This window comes from Pongo abelii, chromosome 5, assembly GCF_028885655.2.
Source record: "Pongo abelii isolate AG06213 chromosome 5, NHGRI_mPonAbe1-v2.0_pri, whole genome shotgun sequence".
Lineage (NCBI taxonomy): Eukaryota > Metazoa > Chordata > Mammalia > Primates > Hominidae > Pongo > Pongo abelii.
Window position 1 is genome coordinate 4,046,567 of NC_071990.2, and position 16,667 is coordinate 4,063,233.

Below are 16,667 nucleotides of genomic sequence, written 5' to 3' on the forward strand. Positions count from 1 at the left end.
TGCAGCTTCTGGAAGATTCCAGATGCCCCAGCCTGATTGAGAATTCTCTCTCCTCTGCTCTCAAAATCCCTGTGGGTGCTTCTACCAAAGCACTGACAGTGTGATTCTGATTTGCTCGCTGGTGTCTGAGAGCTGTGAACATCTCGATGGTGCTAGCGCCCAGCACAATTCCTGCCTCATAATTGGCATGTGATAAATGCTTGTCGCATTTCCTCATTCAAAATAAACATAGAAGACAATCCAGAGATCGCAGCTTCACAGAAATCACAGAAGGAAATTTATATTTATAGAGATGGAATATAAAATTTTAAAACAATTTTAATGAAAATCTTGAAAATAGACATTCTCTTCTTTAAACAACATAAACTGAACAAACTCAGCCTGTTTTGGTGCCTCTGTGAGTACCCTCGGTTGCTCTGGGCTGGTGTGCGATGCTGCTCAGGACTTTCTCACATGCCTCATCTTCTTGCACCCAGTGGCCCGCAGGCCACTTTACACTTGGTGGGTGATAAGGTTTGGATTTGTGTCCCCACCCAAATCTCATGTCGAATTGTAATTCCTAATGTTGTAAGAGGGGCCTGGTGGGAGGTGATTGTATCATGGGGGCAGAATTCCCTCTTGCTGTTCTCTTGGTAGTGAGTTCTCACAAGATCTGGTTGTTTAAAAGTGTGTAGCACCTCCTGCTTTCACTGTCTTCCTCCTGCTCACGCCATGTAAGACGTGGCCTCCTTTCCCTTCGCCTTCCACCATGATTGAAAGTTTTCAGAGGCCTCCCCAGCCATGCTTCCTGTACAGCCTGTGGAACTGTGAGCCAATTAAACCTCTTTTCCTCATAGATCACCCAGGCTCAGGTATGTCTTTATAGCAATGTGAGAACGGACTCATACTGTGGGTCTGTAGCCTCTTTCCATGGTATTATCTCATATTTTTCAATGTTTCTTTGATGCATGTTTTAAGAAATGTTAATTGAAAGCATGTCATGGGACAGGCACTGGATTACGTCTTAGAAATGCCAAGATGCACAGCCACAGTTGCTTTCTCCAGGACGGCACAGGTGAGGAGGGGGATCAAAAATAAAGGCTAGAGATAGGTGCCTGTGCTGGGTGCTCGGGGCACGTAGGTAGGGTACCTGATCCACTGGGGTCACAGAAAGTTTTCTGGAGGTGTTACCTGAGAAGAGCCTTGGGGGAAATGGGCATTATCCAGGTGAAGAAGGATTTTCTGAAGGTTCTGGACAGTTGTGTTACGAGACACCCAGCTTCTCTGCTTCTCCTGGGAACACGGGTTGTGCTTCTACCCCATGGCGCTCCTGGGAGCTGCTGCATCCATGGCGTGCTCTCCCCTGCCCCCACAGCTAACTGGTGTTATGGGTGGGCTAAGTGGCCAAAAGTGAGCGTTCAGGTTGGCACACTGCCACACTGAGCCTGGAGAATCTTCCCCGAGAATGCTTTGAATTATTAGTCAAACAGAGAGTTCCTTTCTGGCAGTAAGAGCAATAAAATGTGAGATTCACGAGTTGGCCTTCATATTTCTCGCCTTTGGAGAAAGCTGTCCCGCAGAGAGGGAGAGTGCAGGCTTCTGAAGAGAGTCACAGATAGAGATGAGGAGTCCTGGGGGGATCTAGACCCTGACTCCGGTTATCCCTAAGACCCAAACACACCCCCGTTTTTCTCACAACTTGCTGGTCCACCCTTCCCTGGATCCCACAATGCATTCTAATACCTTCCAATAATTTTTTTTTCTTTTTTGAGAGAAAGTCTCATCCTGTTGCCCAGGCTGGAGTACAGTGGCGCAATCTTGGCTCACTGCAACCTCCACCTGCTTGGTTCAAGTGTTTCTTGTGCCTCAGCCTCCTGAGTAGTTGGGATTACAGGCGTGCGCCACCACACCTGGCTAATTTTTGTAATTTTAGTAGAGACGGGGTTTCATCAGGTTGTCCAGGCACATCTCAAACTCCTGGCACCAGTCTCCCAAAGTGCTGGGATTACAGGTGTGAGCCACCACGCCTGGCAAACTCATAATTATTTAATAAAGAATTTATAGTAGATAACTAAATTCCTAAGAAATAGCTTAAGCTATTCTTTGTGGGGTTTCTGTCATATATAACCAAAAAAAATTTAGATAAATGTAGTGTCCTCATCTCTGGGGTGTCACTTGCCACGAGTCACTAAGTGCTGGAGGACAAGCTCCCTTACTTAGAAAACTAGGCTGCATTACAGAGGAATTGTTTTAAGGAACAATGCTTGAGGTTTCTAAGCAGATGGATTTAGAAATCTGAACTATGAGAGCATATTGAGAATATTAAGAATATTGGAGGCAGTAATCATGCAGGCTAGATCACGTAAAGACCATCAGAGGACAGTCTATTAGATGCTGGGTCAGACACCTGTGCCTTTCCTTCAGTCCACGCACTGGCCACCCAGTAGGAACCTCCTTCTCTGCCCTTCCATCTTCTTGAGCCCTGTCACCTCTGTTGTCAGCCTGCCCTTGGCCTTGGATTAGTACATCGGCCTCCTTCAGATCAGAGCTGTTTGCTATTAACTCAGTTCTTAGCGTCGACCTATTTCTCTGGTATAGCCATTAATGACCTGCTTACATTTTTCCTCGTACAGTCATCCCTTGGTATCCATTGGGGATTGGTTCCAGGACCACCTCATGGATACCAAAATCTGTGGATGCTCAAGTCTCTGATAAAAAATGGCACAGTATTTGCATATAACCCATGTAATTCTCCCACATATTTTAAATCCTTTCTAGCTTATTTATAATACTGAATACAATCCCTACACATTACTTCATTCATGTGGATTCAATGGAGTACTCGGCATGCAGCAGATTCAAGTTTTCCTTTTTGGTACTTTGTGAAAACATTTTTTTCTGCATATTTTCTAACTGTGTTTGGTTGAATCTATGGATGTGGAACCTACAGATACAGAGAGCCAACTGTATATGATTACTCTCTGAAGTGTGTTTTGCCTTTTTGTGTTCAAGCTGAAAACTTGAAGGGCCCCCTGAGCCACAAGAGGGCTCAATCAAGCAAAGGAGTTACTCAAAGACCAGCCAGATGGCACTCATTGGCTGGAAAGCCTGTAATGATTTAAAGGAATTCTTCTTGGCTTTTAGGATTTAAAAAAATTCTTCTTGACTTTTAGGATTTAAAGGAATTCTTGACTTTTAGGAACAGCAGAGGCCCACCAGGCCCTGGGCAGAAGGAATGATAATAAAATTTCTGAAAAGTGAAATGCAAAAATAGCTGAAAGGAGAAACATTTCAGGTTCCCAACTGTGGGTAAGTATAAGGCAAGGGATGGGAGTGTCTAGGTGGCTGCTGGGGACAAACCCTAGTGGGATTGTCATCCAAGTCCTTGATTGTCCCAAGACAGGCATGGTCTGGGAAAAATGAGGCTTAGATTAGTCAATGTTTTGATATTTTTTCCCCACGCATCCCGGAAAGAGCACCTACTCTCAAAGCTAGAGCTCAGCCCCGAGTCCTAGTTAGTGACAAAGTTAACAAAGGCAGCGGTCCCAGTCCTGATGGTAGGAATGACACCCTGTCTAATTTCAATACCAATATTGACGCTAGTTGTCCTTGAACTTTGCCCTCCCACTCCAAGCCTCTCAGGGACACTACAAGGGTCAGGGAAACAGCAGGTCTTCAAGACACTCATCTCAAAGTGCCAAGCTGACAGGTTTTCAGCGGTGACATTCACCCAGATCGAAGCATGTGGCCATGGACACCCCTGTTCCTTTTCAGTCTCTTGTAGGAAAACATTAAAAGGTTTCTCACTGCTTGGAAAGGTTTTCTGGAAAAGCACCTTAATGGATAAAACGAGGAATAACAGAGATACTGACCCAGCAACTTGCCCTCTATTTTCCTCAACACTTTTAAGTTTCAGGCAGTCTTATCTGATTCCAGTACACGGCCAAGTTCATTCTTTTCCTGCTGTAAGAAATTTGGAGGAGAGAGCACAGACAAGTTATTTTTGATGACATGCCTTTTAAATATAGAGTCAGCTCTCCCTTTTCTGAGGTGGGAGGAGCCCAGGCTGGACTCTTCTCAGGCTAGAGTGCAAATGCAAGCTTTGTGCTCATTCACCCCTTGGTTGTCAGCAGCCTTGACCTCCAACCCAGAAACCAGGGGCCTGCTACAGGAAAGCAGGGAGGTCGCCTCTTGGATGATGGCTTCAGCAGCACTGAGCAGCAAGGCTGGAAGACGGCAGCTGGAGGGAAACAGAGGCAGCTGAAATAGCCTGGGTGTCTCTCAAATGGAATCAATCCTGGAATTAATGAAACACTCGTGCTAGAATAGGTTATAAAAAGCTGAATAATGCTGTAATGCTGAATAATGAATGATCATCATGAAAAAAGTCAGTAAAACAGATTCCAAAAGTCTCCACAGAAGCCTTAAAGGAGGTGGGACAGACAGTGTGAGCTCATCCTCACCGAGGGTCTGCAGCCTGAATCGGGTTGAAAGAAAATCGGTCTCCATTAGCTCTGGCTGCAGGAAGCCTGATAGTTCTATATTGGTGAAATCTAGACATGATGGCTCCAAGTGACAAAATCCCTTCTAATTTCCAAGGGAAAGGGACAGTTCCAAGCAGGCCATGAGAAAATCTATAGAATATGTTTCCAGTACAGATAAGGGCATCTTTCAAAATTATTACTTAAATTATAGACAGGCTTATCTCTTGCAATATTGAGACTGGAGTGTAGAGGGTGCAGGCGCATAAAAGGCCAGAGGCAGCTGGAGAAGCTGCCTTCATTGCAGTGGATAACCCTATGTATCCTGGGTTTATCTATCAAGAATAGCAGGTGACTGCCTGCATCTCTGCAGGTTAGAGTGCGATTGGAGGCTTTGTGCCTGCTCACCCTCGGTTATGAGCAGCCTGGACCTCCAACATGGAAACCAGCGGGGCTGCTACAAATGACATCAGAGCCATTCGGGAGACACTGCTCCTGGGCAAGAGGCTGAGAGAGCAACAGTGGGGACCGAGGGTCCCCAAATCCTTGGACTAGAAGCCAACTCAATCCACAGGCCTTTAGCAGAGTTATCCAGGGAGAATGAATGAGTGGACGCCCAAGGCCAAATCTCTGTTTATTACTTTGTGGCTTTGGCACCAACCCTGTGAGTAGCCCCTGGCCTTGGCCTGCTGAGTCCCAATCAGTAATTGTGAGTCCCAGTCAACAACTCAGCAAATTGGCTTTTAATGATTCAGTCCTTTGGTGAATTTGGTCATTTGGTAAATTGGTTTTTGAAGCATTGATTTTTGGAGGAATGAGCAGGAACCCTCCAGGGCCTGTCTCACAGTCTAGTGAACGCAGTTTAGGTAGGAAAGGGTAGATGGACAGAGCAGCGCTGCTCAGCCTCTGTGAGCTGGCATTGAAAAGTGCTGTGTGAGCCGGCATTGAAAAGTGCTGTGTGGCAGGTGGGCAGAATTTTCCCGAGGCCTCTGTGCCCTGCAATCTTCCACCCCCGAGGCAGGGCTGGGCTGCTGCACAAGTCAATGGGCAAAATCTGCAGGTCAGAAGACGGCCTCTGGGAAATGACACCATGAGGGTGTTGGGGACAAGAAGAAAAGGGACTGTTTTGAATGGCCACTTGGAGTGGGAGGGTTCAGACAGAGCACGCTGTGTCTCCACTGCTGTGGTGGGTGTGTGGCGAGTCACCTGTGGCCCTGCTCAACATCCACGCATTTGCTGTCCTTTGCTTGCCAAGACCATCATTATCTGAGACAATGTGGCCGCCCAAGCCTTCGCTAAGGGAAAAGGCTCCTCTGGTCGGATGGGTCCTGCCAGGCTTGTCTGGGCTCCCTGCTTGCTGTCTGTGTGGGCTCCTACTAGCTGGCCTCAGTATTGATTCTGCTGCTCCACCTGTCATCACTGCCATTTATTCATACGCGAATGTTTGCCACTGGATCACCTCTTCACATACCAGTTCTCTTCTATTTGTTCTGGGGTTTGTTGCTGTCATTTTCTTTGCAAAGAGATGTTTTCTGTTCCCCAAAGCCTACATTTCCCCCACTCATTCCTCCTCTCATCCGGTAAAGTTCAGACACTTCCAGTTAAAAGATTCTCCCACTTATACAGCTGTTGAGTTGATGTCAGGGGCAGGAAGATGGCTTTCTCTCTTCCTCTTCCTTCTCCTTTGTAAAATGATGGCAATAGATTCATATCATCTTTACATTCCTGTTTTTTTAATAGTCATCCCTGGGTATCCAGAGGGGATTGGTCCCAGGACCTTCAGGATAGCAGTATCTGCTGATGCTCAAGTCCCTGATATAAAATGATGTTGCATGTGCGGATAACCTATGTGCATCCTCTCTTATCTTGCATTCACCTCTAGATTACCTATAATACTTAATACAATGTAAATGCTATGGAAGTATTGTTTTCTATTTGCTTTTTTTTGAGACAGAACCTTGCTTTTTCGTCCAGTCTGGAGTGCAATGGCGCGATTTTGGCTCACTGCAACCTCTGCCTCCTGGGTTCAAGTGATTCTCCTGCCCCAGCCTCCCGAGTAGCTGGGAATGCAGGCACCTGCCACCACGCCCGGCTAATTTTTGTATTTTCAGTAGTGATAGAGTTTCATCATTTTGGCAAGGCTGGTCTCAAACTCCTGACTTCATGTGATCTGCCAGCCTCAGCCTCTCAAATTGCTGGGATTAGAGGCATGGGCCACCATGCCCAGCCTGCATCATTTTTAAGTGTTGTATTATTTTTATTCTTTGAATATTTTTGATCTGAGGTTGGTGGAACCTGCAGATGCACAACCTGTGGATGCACAACCCAAGGATAGGGAGAGTCAACTGTACCTTTGTTTTTAAGCAGCTTCATGGAAATACAATGGACTGTTTCAACCAAACTACCTTGGATGAGGTATGATGCCAGACACAGATCATGGGAAAGGAAACAGAAAGTGTTACAGGTTTGTATGAGCACAGGGGGGCTGCCTGAGGGAAGCACTGGGGTCGGTCAGAAGGCAGAGGGTGGGGGGCTGTGAGCAAGCACCCTTATTGTGGTTTCTGCAGGAAGGAACAGGCGAGGCAGGGCTGGCAAGCTTAGGATTGACCAGTTGGAATAATTTCAGGGCTCTGTGGCATATGGGCTGTCCTTGGTTGTCTGGTACTCAGTCTTGGGTTAATTAGGGAAGAGGAATAGTGGCCTGGAGTGTGAGAGCCCATTAAGGGAGTTGGTTGGGGTGTGGAATTAAATTAGCTGCTCAAGAAAGGGAAATGACAGGCCTCTAGCTAGGTCTTAAAAACTGGATCAAGGGCCAGGCGTGGTGGCTCACGCCTGTAATTCCAACACTTTGGGAGGCCGAGGCAGGTGGATCACAAGGTCAAGAGATTGAGACCATCCTGGACAACATGGTGAAACCCCGTCTCCGAAAAATACAAAAATTAGCTCGACGTGGTGGCACATGCCTGTAGTCCCAGGTATTTGGGAGGCTGAGGCAGAAGAATTGCTCGAACCCAGGAGGCGGAGGTTGCGGTGAGCCGAGATCGCGCCACTGCACTCCAGCCTGGCGCTGTCTCAAAAAAACAAAAAACAAAAAACAAAACAAAACAAAGAAAACCCCAAAAGCTGGATCAAGACAGCATTTTAAAAGACTGAATGACATTGACATACAATAAACTACATATTTAAATTGTACAATTCAGTGATGTTTGTATCTGTAAATACCTGTGAAACCATCACCACAACCAAGATAATGAACACATCCATCACCCCCAAAGGTTTCCTCATTCCTCCTGGGGATCTTCCCTCCCCAAGCAACTACTGGTCAGATTTCTATCACTTTAGATGAGTTGGCATTTTCTAATTTTTTTTTTTTTTTTTTTTTTTGAGACAGAATCTCACTGTGTCACCCGGCTTGAGTGCAGTGTCGCAATCTCGGCTCATTGCAGCCTCGACCTTCCAGGTTCAAGCGATTCTCGTGCCTCAGCCGCCTGAGTACCTGGGACTACAAGTGTGTTCCACCATGTCTGGCTAATTTTTGTATTTTAGTAGAGATGGGGTTTTACCATTTTGGCTAGACTGGTCTCAAGCTCCTGTCCTCAAGTGACCCTCCAGTTTCGGCCTTCAAAAATTCTGGGATTACAGGCATGAGCCACTGTGCCTGGCCTCTAAAATTTTATATAAGTGAAATAATATAGCATGTAGCCTCTTTTGTTTGGCTTCTTTCACTCAGCATTATGATTTTGAGATTCCACCATATTTTTACATGTATCAATAATTTATTTCTTTTTATTGTTGAGTAATATTCATTTATGGATACTATACTGCTGTGTGTTTATCCATCCATCTGTTGATGAACATTTGGGTTGTTTTCAGTTTTGGCTGTTATTACAAATAAAGTTGCTATGAACATTCATGTACACTTGTGCATGGGTTGAATGGCTGGGTTATATGGTATGTGTATGCTTCATCTTTTAAGAAAAAACTGTCTTCCAACGTGGTTGTACCATTTTACATTCTCACCAACAGTGTATAAGAACTTTAGTTGCCCATGGCTTTGCCAGCACTCAGTATGGTTAGTCTTTTATCCATTCTAGTGGGAGTAAAGTGGCATCTTATTGTAGTTTTAATATGCACTTGCCTAATGACTTTGGATAATGATCATGTTTTTAATGTGTTTATTTGCCATCAGTCAATCTACTTTATTGAGGTGTATGTTCAAATTTTTGGGGTATTTTTTTCTTATTGATTTACTTGAGTTCTTATTGAATTGTAAGGGCTCTTTATATAATCTAGATACAAGTCTTTTGATGCATACGTTTCGTAAATATTTTCTCACAATCTCTGTCTTACTTTTTTTACTTTTATATTCATATCCTTTAGAAGGGCAAACATTTTAGCTTTGATGACGTCAAACTTGTTTTCTGTTTCATACTTTGTGCTTGTTGTTTCATATTTAAGAAACGTTTGCTAAAACCAAGGTCAGTAAGATTTTCTCTTCTGTTTTCTTCTAGAAATTTTATAGTTTTAACTCTGAGATTTAGGTGTACAAATGGGTCCATGCTCCATTTCCAGTTAATTTTTGCATATGGTATCAGGTAAAGGTTGATTCTTTTGCATATGACTATCTCATTGTTCTAGCACCATTTGTTGAAAAGACTATTCTTTCCCCATTGAATTTCCTTGATACTATTGTCAAAGTCAACTTACCATACATATCTTAATCTATTTCTGAGATCCTCTGTTCTAGTCATGAGTTTGTCTGTCTTTATACTAAAACTACAATGTCTTGATTATTGTATATTTATAATAAGGCTTTAAATTAGATAGAGTGAGTCCTCTAACTTTGTTCTTTTTTGATAAAATTGTTTTGACTGTTCTACATCATAATCCTTTGATCCATGCCAATAGCACATTGTTTTAATGACTGAGGGATTGCAATATTTTTAAATGTTTATTAGGGCTAATCTCATCAGGATGTGCTCTTAATCACTCTGAATAAGGGGCTGATCCTGAGTGGGCAGAGCTGTCTCCCAACCCCATTTCCAGCTCTTACCCACTCAACTCATGCATTGCCTGGATTCGCCTGTCCCCAGATGGGGTCTGGAGAAGCAGCCCTTAGGGCAGAACAGAGTGTGTAGGAGAGGCAAGGAAAGAAACAGCCTGCTCTTTTCTCATGGGGAGTTTTGGACCGGAAGGTGCCTGCTGAGTAGCCTGTGTGCCAACTTCCAAAAGGAAAGATACAGTCAAATTCTGCCTCGAGTTCTCAAGCTCTGAACGTTTCAGACATAAAAACAGTTGTTTTGAGAACGACAGTGAATCACAGGGGGAAAGGGTGGGAGATGTTCCCATGGCTTTTCTTTGAAATTTCTTCACAGCAGCATGACAGCATTTATATAAAAAGAGAGTTTATTGGCAGGTTCTGGAAGAGAGAGGGAAAAACAATGTTGTTATTTCAGGGGTGCCAGTGATCTCACATGTACCCGGTGTCTTTTTTTCAAGGATTACAAAATACTTTACAAATGTTACATTTCCAGACAGTTATTAATCCTTCCAGCACCCCTGTGAAATGAAGAATACAGTCTGGTTTGGATGAATGCAAATGGCCTCCCACCTAGGCTCACTCATCCCCAAACTGAACAATGAACGATGGTGGAGTTCATTCATAAGTGCTCGTGGGCTACTGATGAGCGCTCCGGAGCTCTTACCCAAGAACACCAGTCATCCACATGATTCTGAATCCTGTCATCCAGAAGGCTCTTGTTAACAGGCAGACAGGTATTTCTCTTACAAACGTAAACATTTTTTGAGAAAGACATCCTGCAACTTCTCTAGGTAATCCTGTTCAGATAGAAATATTTGTTTTTTCTATAAAAATCTTTTTCTTTTATGTACAGCTATGCACCTATATGTAAATTTAATACATTTATACATTGTTTCTCAGTAGAAAGGAGGAGCAATTCAATTATTTTCATCATAAAAGCCACAGGCCCAGACGTGTGTCTCATGCCTATAATCCCTGCACTCCGGGAAGCCAAGGCAGGAGGATGGCTTGAGCCCAGGTGTTCAAGACCAGCCTGGGCAATATAGTGAGACCTTGTCTCTACAAAAACCTTAAATAATTAGCTTTGTCGGTGGTGTGTGCCTGTACTCATAGAAATTAGGAGGCTGAGGCAGGAGGATTGCTTGAACCTGAGGGGAAGAGGTTGCAGTGAGCCCAGAATGTGCCGCTGCGCTACAGCCTGGGCAACAGAGTGAGACATTGTCTCATTAAATAAATAAATAAATAAATAAAATAGCTATATAAAAGCCATAGAATTTTAGGGCAAAAGGGAAATTTGAAATCATCTTCTTATTTTTTTTGTTTAGTGAGTTTTTTTTGTTAGTGAGTTTTGTACAGATGAGTGGCACCTGTAGCCCATAAACTGAAAGTCAGGTCAAGAGCCAAGCTCTCTGGAGTCCTTGTCTAGAGCTCTTTCCACTGCGTGGCATAGACACAGCACACACACTCCAGCTTCCTACATTCCTGTTCATGGCAGACATCTACAATCAATCCCAGCACGGCCTCCGTTCAATGTCGCTTCTTCTTTCAGAGATCCAGGCAGCCACTTACTCCAATGGGAGTCCACACAAGCAGGGTGGCTGTGGTGAGCACAGGCTTTAGAGCCAGACAGACAGAGAGCAATCCTGTATTAGGTCATTAATCACTGGGGGATTGACAAAACTACTCAATCTTTCTGAGTCTCAGTTTCCTCATTTATGAAATGGGGGATTGTAAACCTTGAAAGAGCCAATCCTTCAAGATGAATCCTGGCTGGGTGACTGGGCCTAAATTCAGTAAGAGCCAAGTGACCATTTGCTGACTAGAGGTCACATACGTGTTCTGAGTTCCATGAAAACCTGCATGTCTGCATAACTTTGGGACTTTCATAGTTGCCTGTTCCTATTTTTGTTGCCTGAACCAACTAATAGGCTGTGACCTACATCAACCAATCAGAGCTCAGTACACGTCAAACAATCATAACTAAGCAAATTTAAATGTTTCATGTGTATATGTGGACTTGAGTGAGAACCTGGGTCGGAACTTCCTCTATAAAAGTCAAATTTCCCATTGTCCTCTGGACTGCACCTTCATTTTACATGAAAGCTGTGTCTCTTTGGTATGAAAACTTTTACTGGAATAAAGTCTCTTTCCTCTAAATTCCTTTTCAGAGAAGTTTTGTTCACATTCTTTGGAATCAGAAGTGGAATTCAAGCAACACCGATTCTTCTCCTGATGCTGTCCTGAGCCAACCCATTGGGATCTGCAAGGGTCCTTTGAGTTCAGTTGTCTTCTCAGAGAAGCCAGGAAGCCTCAGGTAAGCCCTCTTGAATTCAGACCTCCCATGCCTTTTTTTGTTTTTGAGACGGAGTTTCACTCTTGTCGCCCAGGCTAGAGTGCAGTGGCACGATCTCGGCTCTCTGCAACCTCTTTCTCCTAGGTTCAAGTGATTCTTGTGCCTCAGCCTCCAAAGTAGCTGGGATTACAGGCATGTGCCACCATGCCCAGCTAACTTTTGTATTTTTAGTAGAGACGGGGTTTCGCCATGTTGGTCAGGCTGGTCTCAAACTCCTGACCTCAGGTGATCCACCTGCCTTGACCTCCCAAAGTGCTGGGATGACAGGTGTGAACCACTGTGCACTTCTCCTCCCACGCTTTTGATCTAAGCCTCAGAGGCTTTATTTAACCTCCTCCGCCAGTCCTCTTCATCTGGATCCTGAAAGAGACCTCCCTAGGAAGGGGGGCCTCTCCATCTGGTTTGCAGAGGTGGCCTCTTCATAAGGTTGCAGACCCAGCTGTTTCATCAGGTTTTGTGAGGACATTCTAAGGTGCACTAGAGGGATGACTTCATCAGGTTAGTGCAATGGGTAACCTGTGATTTCTGTGTTTCCCTGCTGATCAGCTGCCCTCTGGCACTCCAACTGGCTTTATGAGCAAAAATTATGGTCCAGAGAGTTGTATTTGGCTAGGTCTCTGGACAAAAATTACCCTGGGATAATCTAAAAGTTTTGTTGGCCAAGATGGGGTTCTTTTGAAATTCCAAAACTTGCCTATCTGTGCTCATGATTAGAACAAAGAAAATACTGAACTTCCCAGAGATAATGAAAAGCCTTCTGCAGTTGGTACTTTTAAAGTTTCAAATAAAATCAAGAGCTACTATGCTTCCCTTAAAAAAAGCAATTCCAAGTTAGGCAAACATCTTAATGAATTAAAAAGAGATTAGCACTTGGGAGACTGAAACTAAAGCTGCAGAAAAACCTCCCTAAGACCCTTCTTCTGCTAGCTCACCTCTCCTGTCACCTTGCCTGTCTTCTGCATCTTTTACAAGCCCTCTACTTTATCTTTCACTCCCTCCTTCCTCTTTCACACTTTCTGAATTCCTCTTTTTCTCTTCTGACATTTCCACTTCCTCCAGACTCAGCCCCGTTTAAAGCCCAGACAATGGGGAATAGAGGTTGGCAAATTCCATGCTCCTTAGTCCATGTCAGAACTTTTGGCCCTAGTAAAACATTTCCCTAGTCCCTTGAAGACTAACTTCCTTGAATTTGAGTAACATTGTAACCTAATCATCAGGGCTTATCAATCTTGATCAGCTGTTAGCTGCTGAGTGGGAAAGACTCTTTAAGGACTTTAAGTGGACCGGTGACCAAGGATTTGATAAGGCACAGAAACAGGATACTAAATTACTAAAAGCCATTCCTCTATTTTTTCCCCATCAGATAAACTGGAAAGTCATACAGTGTTATACACAAAAAAAGGATGAGACTGTTCTTGATTATTTTGATAAATTTGAACAGACTTTCCAACAAAATTTGGAGATCAAATATTCAAACGATGAAACATTCAATTTATTTAATTCCATTTTTTTTTTTTTCTTTTTTTTTTTTTTTTGTGGCTGGTCTTTCTGAAGTTCTCAGTACCCTGGTAAAACAGCGTGACCTTAACTGGGCTGTAAAGTAACCTTATGAAATAGCCTCTTTGGCCAATTCATTATCCAAAACTTTAGAAAAGAATAAAGAATATAGGGCTACTTGAGCATTAGACTGTCAAGAGAAGGCTGCTAAGTTAATGGTCCTTCAGTTACAACAATTAGCAAGGGACACCTCAAACATGCCCATTCTTCAAAACCAAAATTAAAAAAATAAAGTGTGTTTTCAGAAGATGTTCCAGACATTTTAAAAAGGATTGCCCCAAATACAAATGATGGCTGCAATTAAATTTTGATAAAGTCCCTGGCCCTCTACCCTCAAGCAGGACAAGGGATGCTCCAGGGACATTCTGGGAATAGAGCTCTAGTTGACATTGAGCCACTCTGTCCTTAACCCTGATACTCTGGAGTGTCCCTGCTAGAGTTGTGAACTCATCTGGATGGTTGCAGGAGCCAACCAACCTGTGATGGTTCCTAAATCTCTGTCCCTCCAACTGGGGGGTCCTGACTGACAATCATTGATTTTCGTGTGTTGCATCAGCTCCCATACAATACACCTCCTGGAAAGGAACTGCTTAGAAGCCTATCAAGCCCACGTTTCCTTCTCTTGAAGTGGGGGGATAACACTTGAATTGACAGCCCTGAGCTTAGCAGTACAGTTAGAAAATGGAAACTAAGTTAGAAATCACGTAACTAAATTGGTCTCCAGGATGTGATTTTTTTTAGCCTTCAGCTGATTATTTTGAAAAGATTTCTACATTGTGTCTAGGCTCATCTTTATTTTTCCTCATAAAATCCTGTGATAAATTCCTATAATTTTATGTTATCTTGGTACCCATTGTAATCCTTCTCTAACACACTCAAACTCCTTCTTGACAAAGCTTAGATTCTCTCAGTTATTTGACATGTAAATTGCTACCCCGTTCTCTCTAAAACTCAGTAAGGGCTTTGGCCATGTGAGACACAAATTTTAACCTGTTCCATTTACAGAGACACAGTTTGAATCCAACTGTCCTTTTAAACAAGTAAGTTACACCTGACACATGGCTAACATTTTAAAATTAAAGCCATATAATCTTTATTTGTGTCTGTATATATTTTTATGTATACAGGTGTATGCATCTCTGTTCGTATGTTGTCTACATAATACCAAGTTGACTTTGTTTGTTCGTTTGTTTGTTTTTGTTGAGCCACTGCGCCTGGCCCCAAATTGACTTTTAAATAAATGTGAGCATTCATAAATTAAGTAAATAAGCCCAAATGCTTTTCAAGTTCATGTGACTTTAGTCAACTTTTGGCAACTAACACTAGTTTAATACTGTTTGTTTAATAAAAGTAACCAGATCTTCTGAGTTATCAGCAAAATATGCATGTATTTAACGTTAAGATTCTTGCTTTCATGATATATGCCTAACAGACAAGTAATGTAGAAATGGTTAATAGAAAATTTAACTTGAGATGATGGCTAGAATTGTCTAATGTCTCATGGAATTTTCCAAATTGTTAAGTATGAATACATTAAGGCCGGGAGCTGTGGCTCACGCCTGTAATCCCAGCACTTTGGGAGGCCAAGGAGGGCAGATCATGAGGTCAGGAGTTCTAGACCAGCCTGACCAACGTGGTGAAACCCTGTCTCTACTAAAAATACAAAAATTAGCCGGGCATGGTGGTGTGCACCTGTAATCCCAGCTACCAGGAGGCTGAGGCAGGAGAATTGCTTGAACCCAGGAGGCGGAGGTTGCAGTGAGCCGAGATCACGCCACTGCACTCCAGCGTGGGCGACAGAGCGAGACCCCATCTCAAAAAAAAAATGATTGCAAGAGGTTTTGATTTTTAATTCTGAAATCTGTTTTTTAACAGCCACCCTCTGAACTACAACAGTTTCTATTTCTGCCACATTTCTTCCTGAGATCTATCTAACTTCTCTAGTTTCAGGTTAGAAATGCAGCTCTTCGGCTGGACGCGGTGGCTCACACTTGTATTCCCAGCACTTTGGGAGACTGAGGCAGGCCAATCACCTGAGGTCAGGAGTTCGAGACCAGCCCGGCCAACACAGTGAAACCCCGCCTCTACTAAAAATATAAAAATTAGCTGGGCATGGTGGTGGGCGCCTGTAATCCCAGCTACTCAAGAGGCTGAGGCAGGAGAATCGCTTGAACCTGAGAGGTGCAGTGAGGCGAGATCATGTCATTGCACTCCAGCCTGGGCGACAGAGCAAGACTCCGTCTCAAAAAAAAAAAAAAAAAAAAGAAAAGAAAAAAGGAAATGCAGCTCTTCTTTCTAACCTTGAAAAGGTCTATCTTTTGGCTTGGCTCGGGTAATATCTTTTTTCTTCAACCTTTTCTTCAGCTACTGTAACTTTTTTCTCCAGTTCTAACTGCTGTTATGGCCTGATGCTGAAACATTTACCTTCAAGGTCTAGAGAAACAATGTTACCTTCAGTGTAACTTGATTCTGTATTGTTGGGTTTTCTTGACGTGTTTGAGTTGTTCCATGTAACCAGGAAACTTCCCATGCTGTTACTAAGAGCCATGAGTTTCCCTGTTCAAGGTACTAGTTTTCTTGTTTACATCCCTCTATAATATGAGTACATTCATAACCCTGGACACACTCTTCCTGTGTCTGATTAAATTCAAGTACCAGGTTAACTTTCGGTTTATCTAAAAAACCTACAGGAGGTTTTCTCTTTACCTTTTAGGTAGCTGACCTAGAAAACAAAGACTCTGTGTTTACTAAGATAATTTCTTGTGTTTCATGTTATCTTTATTGAACTTTTGGTTACTTAGGAAAACTAATAGCTACTTGGGAGGCTGAGGCAGGAGGATCACTTGAGCCTAGGAGTTTGAGGCTGCAGTGAACATACCACTGTACTCCAGCCTGGGTGACAGATCGAGACCCTGTCTCTAAAAAAAAGGAAAACTGGCCAGGCATGGTGGGTCACGCCTGTAATCCCAGCACTTTAGGAGGCCAAGGCGGGTGGATCACCTGAGGTCAGGAATTCGAGACCAGCCTGGCCAACACGGTGAAACCCCATCTCTACTAAAAATATGAAAATTAGCTGGGCATGGTGGCGTGTGCCTGTAGTTCCAGCTATTTGGGAGGCTGAGCTCAGCGGAAGAATCGCTTGAACCTGGGAGGCGGAGGTTGCAGTGAGCCGAGATCATGCCATTGCACTCCAGCTTGGGCTACAAGAATGAAACTCTGAAACCCTGTCTCGAAAAAAAAAAAAAAAGAAAACTGA

The 16,667-nt window shown here is 43.5% G+C and overlaps 1 long non-coding RNA gene across 1 annotated transcript; it reads left to right on the forward strand.

Annotated features, from left to right (window-relative positions):
* The first annotated feature begins 11,669 nt into the window (after positions 1-11,669).
* LOC134761643 (uncharacterized) lies at positions 11,670-16,667 on the forward strand. Its single transcript, XR_010140555.1, has 2 exons — positions 11,670-11,815; positions 15,356-16,667. It is a non-coding gene; the product is annotated as an uncharacterized LOC134761643 (long non-coding RNA).